General features: G+C 45.5%; 1 protein-coding gene across 1 annotated transcript in view; it reads left to right on the plus strand.

Annotated features, from left to right (window-relative positions):
• Window positions 1–981: 981 nt before the first annotated feature.
• aop (ETS variant transcription factor anterior open) overlaps window positions 982–10704 on the plus strand; it is a 23464-nt gene continuing 13741 nt past the window's right edge. The window contains exon 1 of the mRNA XM_011503830.1: window positions 982–1116. The gene's annotated coding sequence lies outside the window, so the exon portion shown is untranslated. The remainder of the gene's footprint in view (window positions 1117–10704) is intronic.

The following is a 10704-nucleotide window of genomic DNA, read 5'->3' on the forward strand; positions in this document are numbered from 1 at the left end:
GATTGTATGCAAACATTTAATTGTAAATCGTTGGCTACTTACTTCGTAAAATACGAAAACAATTCATATCTTATTTTTATGGCAAAAAAACAATAAAAATAAAAATGACAGAAAAAAATACAATATATTATGATTATACAATTGGCAAATATATTAATAATCTTGATATTATTGATGTTATTGTCATTACGTACCATTCGTCTGTATTTTATAATTTTTTGACGTGACGAAATTAAAATCAATACCCGTCACTATTATTGTACGCATTACAACCGTTCTATTTTCAGTTATAATGCCTTGTACACAGAACATCCATTTACAGGTAGTATTTTTCGAAATCGCTAGGCCTCTCGTTTTTATACGTCCCAAAGTCTCGTATGGATTTTTCCTTATTTACCAAGCGACTTAGTATACTGATTTCCAGCTACCAAACGCCTTCTTAGAAATAAAGCAATAAAAACATGACACTCATTCGGCAAGATTGAGAATCAGAATTTTCCATGTAAAAAGCTCCTCGTCTAAAAGATAAATCCCGAGCCAATGGATACAATTAGAATGGTTGGCGGAGTTGGGGCGGGACGGGGCGGGGTGGGGCTTGGGGGGTTGGTGGAGAGAGCAGGCGTTATCGAATACCCGGCGCACTGTCCCGCTTCTTCGTCATGCAAACGCATCCTCCTGGACTCTGGGTCGCCTCACGCTCACGACCTCCACGACCGCAAACAGAAAGATCGTATATCATTACCGCGTGTACGGTACCGAAAAAGGAGGAAAAAGGCGATTGCCCTCACAATTTTTTCTTTCCCCCTTCAATTTCCAATCTCGAGCATCGTCGCTCCCTCCGGGCTTCTTTTGTTCCCTCAGACTTTACGCATTCATACACGTACGCACGCACGCACGCACGCACTCGCGCATTCGTTCCTTCGTTCGTTCGTTCGTTCGTTCGTTCGTCCCCCCCCCTCCTTCTCAATAATCCGCCTCCTTCACCATCACTACTATCATCATCATCGCCACAACCACCATCACAACCGCGCACATACGGATTCGCGCCTGCACCCATCTAACTGTACATCACGAGCAGAGCCTCGCAGCCGACGACAAGTGCCTACGGCAGAGCAGGTATTTTCAAATTGCAGGAAATAAGAAAAAAGTCAAAAGGCCTAAGCTTCGGTTGTCGGGGGCAGATGGATTTTATATAGTTATTGGCTTGGCTACCCTAGCCGTCGTCGTCGTCGTCATCATCTTCGTCATCATCGTAACGCAAGGGATTAAAGCATCGAGGAATTCCTTGGGTGAGGATACCGCTAGGCGGCTTTCCTTGGAAGTGCTTCCCCCGGGGCCCATGCAAAGCCGCGTTTCCGCGTGTCGCGCTTCTTTCACGTCGGCTCACGTATCGGAAGGCCGGCCATCGAATCGCCGACTCACGACGTCAAACGGTGAATCGTCGCCGCCTCTTATTAATTCCCCGTCCGCGCCGAAAAACAGGCCCCGCGCGACTCAACGGAAATCGCAATCTCCCGTAGCGAGATAAAAAGCCTGGCTGGCTCGCCTAGTGGTGGAAAAGGAAATTACGGCGACTGCGGGCAGAAGAAACGATAATTACGCCTTTCCATATGAAGTTGCTGTTGCTGTTGCTGTTGCTGCTGCTACTGCTGCAAATAAAAAAAAAAAAAAAAAAAAAAAAGCAAAAAAAAAAAAAAAGAATAAAGAAAAAAATCTGCGTACATAACAATGCTCGATAGGCGAAAGCCCCTTGCGAAGACACAATGCAAACTACCGTCGGCGCTCCCGCAGTTTCCCATTCAATTGAGTGACGTGGCGGTGGGGAAGGGGCGGGTGGGTGAGAGGGAGTGAGGTATAAAGTTGTGACTAAAAACAGTAAAACTTTATATAAAAAGCCTTATGAATTTTCATTTTTATCATCCAACCTTACGCGCATTCTTATTGAGTAATTATGTGCGAAGCACGCGCTCGCTGCTGCGCACTGGGTTAATTGCTTTGGGAGTGAATTTAGCTCTTTCTCAGCGTTTCTCAGCGCAAAGTGCGCCAAGTTCCCTTCGGTTCGCTGCACGCGTCTTATTGTTGACAACGCGAATAATCAAGAGCCCCCCCCCCCCCCCCCCCCCCCCCCCCCCCCCCCCCCACCCACACCCCCAGGCGCGCGTGCGCCGAGCGTCGATATTCGCGCATCGTACGTAGCCTAACTACTTACGTAGTCGCCGTTTCATCTGTCTCTTTCTCGGTAATTTTATCAACGTCTCGCTACTCCAAGTAGCTCTTTTGGCGACCATCGGATTGCGCAGAATCGCGTTTTAATTAATTTATAGGGGTACTTGGGCAGACGGCGGCTTCGCTCCTTACGCCGATCCACGATCCACGAAACGATGCCGGCCTTGTCTCGCTGGACTGGACGCTCCATTGGTTCTAGAATTTTTTTTTATTTTTTTTTTTTTTTTTCGGCGAGAGCGAGGATAAGGTGGAGTGGGAAGGGCGAGTTATTTTCCCGTCAATTAAAGTCAAAATCTCGATGCCGGACCAGGGCGTAATCGGGCGATCCCATCTTCACGAGTATCTTGTCTTGTAGATGCGCGCAGGTGATGTCCCTCCTCGTCTCCTCTTCGGTGTCAGGCCCCGAGCTGCGGGATCGTCAAGGGTCACTGACACGCCAGCGTCGTAAAGCCGTTTATCAGAGGATGACGCGCACGTGCTCGGGGCGGAGGCCGGGAGGGGCAGCGACGAGTTCACGATGGCGCATCCCACATGTGCCGATGAATTTTATTAGCCAGGAGAATCGAAGAAAGGGGACTGCTAAGACCTGCGGTGGCTCGTCGTATAATTATTATAGGCGCGAATGGGTTAAGGTCGTGCAAGATGTTGGATAGTAGTAACACGGAAGCGGTATCGTCATTTTCATCTTCCTCCTGCTTCTCCTCGTCGTCGTCGTCGTCATCATCATCATCATCATCATCATCATCATCATCATCATCATCATCATCATCATCATCATCATCATCATCATCATCATCATCATCATCATCATCATCATCATCATCATCATCATCATCATCATCATCATCATCATCATCATCATCATCATCATCATCATCATCATCATCATCATCATCATCATCATCATCATCATCATCATCATCATCATCATCATCATCATCATCATCATCATCATCATCATCATCATCATCATCATCATCATCATCATCATCATCATCATCATCATCATCATCATCATCATCATCATCATCATCATCATCATCATCATCATCATCATCATCATCATCATCATCATCATCATCATCATCATCATCATCATCATCATCATCATCATCATCATCATCATCATCATCATCATCATCATCATCATCATCATCATCATCATCATCATCATCATCATCATCATCATCATCATCATCATCATCATCATCATCATCATCATCATCATCATCATCATCATCATCATCATCATCATCATCATCATCATCGTCATCGTCATCATCATCGTCATCATCATCATCATAATCATCTTCTTCTTCTATTTCTTCGTTTTCTCCAGCATCATTATAATCATCATCATCATCTTCTTCCTCTTCTTCTTCCACTTCTTCTTCTTCTTCTTCTTCTTCTTCTTCTTCTTCTTCTTCTTCTTCTTCTTCTTCTTCTTCTTCTTCTTCTTCTTCTTCTTCTTCTTCTTCTTCTTCTTCTTCTTCTTCTTCTTCTTCTTCTTCTTCTTCTTCTTCTTCTTCTTCTTCTTCTTCTTCTTCTTCTTCTTCTTCTTCTTCTTCTTCTTCTTCTTCTTCTTCTTCTTCTTCTTCTTCTTCTTCTTCTTCTTCTTCTTCTTCTTCTTCTTCTTCTTCTTCTTCTTCTTCTTCTTCTTCTTCTTCTTCTTCTTCTTCTTCTTCATCATCTTCTTCATCATCTTCTTCTTTCTCTTCCTCTTCTTCTGCTGCTTCTCGTTTCCTAGAGTTGGGAAAACGCTAGTGCGCGCCAAGAGAGTTGGCTTCCCTAGAGTTGGCTACACTGGCCATTTTGCATCCTTGATATGTGCACTCGAGCGTTATAATTCGTGAAAATCATGCACGATACTTTAAATGATAAACGCTTCACTTTTTACATTCAGTACACATCTTACTGTATTAACCATAAAACTATTTATCGGCGAGTTTATTTACATAATATAAGCAGGAGGCATCTAATTAATGCGTCCATGCTTTTAGGATAATTGATTTGCATTTAATGCCGTAATGTAGATGCTCGGCGCAGCACCGAACACAATCAATTAATAGAAGGAGAATTGGCGAGAGGCTAGGAAATATGCGCGAGCTCGAGTAGAATTTAATGCGTAAGCGTCGTCGCATTAACGTCCCCAAGTATCAGCATTTCTAATAGGCGAGAGGAATACATCGCGACGAGCGTAAAAACATCTGTGGTTACTCTGTCAACTCGGCAGCCGCGCTCACGCTCGCGCTCCCGCACTCTCGCACACAGTCGTAAACGATAAATTCGTGGCTGATTGGCAAGAATAAAGGCGTTTGCATCTGTTTTATCGCCGGGTGCATATCGCGCGTTGATTCATGCCCGCGCGAGGGGCAAAAATAAAAGCGAGCCGAGCATTTGTCCGTTAGTCGGGGGAAAGGCGCGGCGCGCCTTCTCAATCCCGGCTTAATTAAAATTGATTTTCGACGAGACTTTGTCGGGCTCGCCGTCGAAAACCGTCGAAAGCGTCCTCGTACGTCCTCGTACATCCTCGTTTGTCCTCGTACGTCCTCGTACGTCCTCGTACGTCCTCGTACGACCTCCTCCAGCATCGCGACCGCCGATCAACGACTTGGCGGTTATTACACCGCGTGGACAATGTAAAGGGGCCCAGGGCTTAATTGATGGTGCGGCGACGCCCGGGAACGGCCTCCCATCCAATAATTGCTCGCGGACGAGAAGGCGGAAAAGTCGAGGGACCCGAAGTGCCATTTGAGCATCGACGGTTCAAGCGAACAAGGCTGCGAGCTCACCCTGACGTAAGCGCCACAACGCGGAAGCCTATTTTCTCGTGTCGGAATCCATATTTTTATGCTTATGAAAATGATTGTGAAACTCTGCTTGGCGTAGTAGGTGAGCTCGTGCGCGCGAGCGCTCAGCCACATACATTGTAAGCCACACGGCGGCATCCTTTTTCCGCTACGAATGCATAATGTTGTTTCCTCACGGCGCTGTCGCGTAGTTTCTCCGTTTCTTCGGTCCCTCCCGGCCCACCAGCCGCCGCGACTCCTCGCCTTATTGTTTTACTGGATTGTGATTAGCGCGACGGTTGGGCCTCGCTTGGCCGGAACTTAAAGCCGCCGATGGTTGGAAGCGCCGAGGAGAGGCGACGATCGTCGTTGATACGATAAATAATCCGAAGGTCGTAATTCGTCTGGCTTGTAAGATTCGCCTAATTAGGCTTATAATTTCGAATTTACGATCTCGTTGAGTGAAATCGCGCCCGAGTTAATGGCATTATTAACGTCGGCTCTTCGTCACGCAATCGTGAATATAAAAATAATATTTATCAACAACAATAATAAGAATATCGACAATAATCATAGTATTGGATAATTGCTCCGAGTTAGTTTTATTAAAAGCGCTGGCATCAATTGTCTAGGCAGCTTGGATGGAGTAACAATTTCAGCCGCGAGACGTACCAGGGCGCTCGAAAGTGTTAGTAAAGAGTTGAATTCGAGATGGTGGCGGAACGCATTTAAGGCGCAACTGAAGCGGAATACGATTGGAAAAAATCGAATGACCCACATTAAAGGCGTGTACGAGTGGCGCGCTTAATCGCGTTAAACACATAATTAGTGCAGCGAGGACGGCGATAAGCCAAGAGGTTTAGAAAAGTGATTTCACGTTTGTGCGTGTTTGTGAGTAAGTGCGTAAGCGCGTGCTGTATACGAGGGTGACGGAGAGCGGGTGATGGGGAATAGGAGGGTGGTGGTGGTGGTGGTGGTGGTGGTGGTGGCGTTGGCGGTGTTAGAGGGGAATGGCGAGAGAGATAGACAGACTGATAGATAGACAGATATGTAGATAGATAGACAGACAGAGAGACTAGACGGAGACGGAGACGGAGACGAAGACAGAGACAGAGACAGAGACAGAGATAGGATTCTGTAAGTACGCTCCAACAAACGAATTCCACATGCGACAAATGAATTCTTAGATTTGTTCTCGGACCGATAAATCGGCCGCGCTTAATCTCCTATCCACGCTGACCTCTCGGGCTGAAATTCGTTTCTCGCATACGCGCTTGTGTGTACGTATCGCACGTGCAGATAAGATCGTCTCCCTCGTTCCCTCGAAAAATATACGCGCCGGCACACAAACAAGCGCACAAATCGAGTTCCGGAATAAGGCGACGACGATAAGCCGACGCTCCCCGCGTCGCGGGCACGCTCGTATTTATTATAAAATAACGCTCTTTTCCTCCTACTGTGTAAAACGAAAGGAAAGACGTGTCGAAATCCGAAATAAGAGATAAAAAAGAGGCCTGTTTACTTCCTTGGCTGGCTCCCGACTGAAATAATAACGTAATGTGCCTCTCCGTGCAATAAAAGTCGCGGCTCTTATCTCGAGCTCTCGATTCTAAATAAACCACGAGAAAGAAGAAAAAACGAGGGCGGAGGGTAAGAAAAAGAACAAGAAGAAGAAGAAGAAGAAGTAGAAGAAGAAGAAGAAGCAGAAGATGAAGCAGAAGAAGAAGAAGAAGCAGAAGATGAAGAAGAAGAAGAAGAAGAGGAAGAAGAAGAAGAAGCAGAAGATGAAGCAGAAGATGAAGCAGAAGATGAAGCAGAAGATGAAGATGAACAAGAAGATGAGGATGAAGATGATGCTGCTGCTGCTGCTGCTGCTGCTGCTGCTGATGATGATGTTGATGTTGATGATGATGATGATGATGATGATGATGATGATGATGATGATGATGATGATGATGATGATGATGATGATGATGATGATGATGATGATGATGATGATGATGATGATGATGATGATGATGATGATGATGATGATGATGATGATGATGATGATGATGATGATGATGATGATGATGATGATGATGATGATGATGATGATGATGATGATGATGATGATGATGATGATGATGATGATGATGATGATGATGATGATGATGATGATGATGATGATGATGATGATGATGATGATGATGATGATGATGATGATGATGATGATGATGATGATGATGATGATGATGATGATGATGATGATGATGATGATGATGATGATGATGATGATGATGATGATGATGATGATGATGATGATGATGATGATGATGATGATGATGATGATGATGATGATGATGATGATGATGATGATGATGATGATGATGATGATGATGATGATGATGATGATGATGATGATGATGATGATGATGATGATGATGATGATGATGATGATGATGATGATGATGATGATGATGATGATGATGATGATGATGATGATGATGACGATGACGATGACGATGTTGAGGAAGAAGTTGAAAAGGATGAAGAAAAATGAGCCGGGATGTGTAATTCAGCGGGAGTCGAAGGAGTAGCGGTGACACTCGGGAATATCAAAGTCGATGTCCATGGCTTTATTATTGACCAACAAACCTTCCGCGCCACTCCGATTTTCTTTCATATTTCTTCTCCATCTTGTCGGTGTTTTAAAGTGCTGTTATCATATTCCCGATCGTGGAGCTGCATCATTTCCGCCCCTTGTTTTCCCGCAAAAATCACGTATCTTTTTTTCACCGCGAGCACGAATAAATCTTGATCCCATACGTGTCTTATTCTTTATTTCGGCACCGAGATAAGAATTTGTTATCGAATGTACGGTTCTATTTAAGAATAAAAAAGAGAAGATTACCCGTACGACCTTGATTTGGTCGGCGAACTTTCGAATAATTTCTCGGACGCGCGCGCACGTGCGTGCGTATAGAGAGAGCGAGAGAGAGCGAGAGAGAGAGAGAGAGAGAGAGAGAGAGAGAGAGAGAGATCGTTGACGAATAAATTCTGCTAATTTACTTTACTTACGTACGCGAATACACAATACATTACAGAGGCCGAGAAACCGTCTCTTTCTTCTCTCGTACCGTTGTGTCCTCTTCTTCTTTCTGCCCCTTTTTGTGCTTTATTCACTATGCAGGAAGTCGACGAGTTTAAAAGGATATAGCCATAATGAAATCAGCGAAGAGAAGATAAATTAAGTGCGCGTCGCTTCTTTCGCGGGACTCTTTCAACAATCATTACGTACGGCGATGCGTAATTAGCAGATAAGGTTGATATAACAAGAGAAATTAAACTCGGCTGCGTTTCTATTAACGATTAAAATTCTTGAATGCCTGCCTATGCACCAACAGAAAATTAATAATGTTATTAGCGCGTGTTTATTCTACCCTCTCTCTTAAGCTCTCGATACGCAGCCAAGGCGCAGTCCCCTATTTTCGTGGTCCATGGAATTGTTCACCTCCGCTGGCCTCCATCGACGATTAAAACGCTACGCATCAACGTGTAAGACTATGCAACGCTATTATTGCATAACGGATTATTGTGCATTTGGTCGAAAAACGCCGATGTATACGACGGAGTGCCTCGCAAACCAATGGGCAATTCTTATGCGCGAGGCGCGCGTACGTCGGCCGTTACGAGCCTGATGAATGTGACGACATTAGCCGTCGCGACATCGCTCGCTCGGATGTAGATGAAATTCGACTTTCTCCGTCCCACGATACGGACCTGCCCACTTCCACCCGCTCCGCAATCGTACGGGCGCGCTCTCGCAAACACACACACACACACACACGTACAGATATATACATACATACATATATATTAATATATGTATACATATATGTATATATATATATGTATATATATATATGTATATATATATATATATATATATATATATAGAGAGAGAGAGAGAGAGAGAGAGAGTGAGAGAGTATCAAAAGCAAATGGACGTACGCACGCACGCACGCACGAAAGCGTTTAAGGCATGTTTACAAGCGAGGTCGGTGGAGCATGGCGCACGCTCCGTTCGCACAGACGATTCTTTATGTATCATAGTTGCACGCGTAACTCGCCTGTTATGTGTTATGTCTATTCACGTAACGAGTGGCGCGCATGCGTAATAGGCGCCTCAGCCAGCGCAAACCAGGCCGCGATCCTTACATACCCGCAGCCCGAAAACCTCTTCTGCCCGCCGTCGACTTGGTTTTACGTAAGAGCCATCCGGGCCTTATTGGCCAAGAAGCGAAAATGAAAGCCGGCGGCGGCCCATGGACTTATTGCTACGCTACATCACGAATGCGCGACGCGTTTTCCCTAAGAAAGGTGCTGTTGCATCCGCGGGTGGGTGGCTCTCGCTTACGTAACGAGGAGGACGAGGACGAGGACACCCGAGCTCCCACACCATCTTCCGCGGGCTTCGCAATCGTTTTCCGTCATCTCGTCACCTCCGGCTCGAGACGACCATCGCTAGGGGCCGGCATTTACGCCGAGGCTGGGAGAATGAAGAAAAAGGAGGAAAGGCGATGGAAGAGAGTCGTTTGTGGCGATGGAGGGGCAGGGCTACGACGCTGAAACCGGCGAGCCAAGACGAGCGTAGGTTCGACACATGTAAATAAACGACAAGTTGCGGTCCCGATGTGGAGCACAGATCGTTTTACCAACAGTCTCGGGTACTCTCTCGGGACTAAAGGGATGGACGTGGTGAGCGAATGGGTGGACGGACAGGTGGGTGATTGAGTGGGGTGATCGCGAGAAAATATTAAATCAAATAAGTTCGTGGCACATGACAAATTTATGGATATTGGCTATTGCGAGAGAAAATTTCTCGTGGAAGGGATTGTCCGTTTCTCATGTCGCGGCATCGAGGACGGGGTTAGATTTTTTGGATAAATAAGTGCTTCGGAGCTAAAATCAGCCGAGAATTATGCGGGCCATTATAAAAAGAAGGATTGATTGTGCGACAACTGTAGGTGGAATGAATAGTATATGATGCAATTATGCGTTGAGGTTGCGGGGAAAAGGAATTAACGGCCGTACGAACAAATTTAGATGCGGTCGATACTGAGCGACCCGAGCCCCTTACCAATGGCGGATAGACATTAGCCGACTCGTGGTTACACGTCTTATCCTAATCTGATTCGAGGTCGTCGTAACGCCTATGTATTCCCATCCAATCGACCTCACTCCCTCCACCTTCAACGGCTACTCCAAATTTACGGACCGTATTTTCACGTGGGATGAGGGCTTTTAGGCTTGCAATTTTAGAAAGAGCACGGCGTCCAAACCGAAATGTTCATACCGACACGGGCTCGTACAGGATAATTTACAGGATAATTTACAGGACAATTTCTAATAATATTATCGACTACAATTATCTCGTAATCGATTGGTAATCGTATCTATAAGTAGCAGCAACCACACCCCGCCCGCTTGTATTACACGAATGATGATAGTATAGCGATAATCAACGACGTCGTAAATAGTTATAAAATATTTATTTAACGAGGGTGGTGGGTCAGGTAAGCTGGCCGTGCTAATTGACGAGTTGGTTGTGCCAATTATGCATCGATAAAGTGGCTTAAATCTTCTCCGTTCTAGCTTCACCGATGCTTTCCCCCCCCCCCCCCCACCACCAACACAACCAACAACA

The sequence above is a fragment of the Ceratosolen solmsi genome, unplaced genomic scaffold (genome assembly GCF_000503995.2).
Source record: "Ceratosolen solmsi marchali unplaced genomic scaffold, CerSol_1.0 scaffold48, whole genome shotgun sequence".
In the NCBI taxonomy this organism is placed as follows: Eukaryota; Metazoa; Arthropoda; class Insecta; order Hymenoptera; family Agaonidae; genus Ceratosolen; species Ceratosolen solmsi.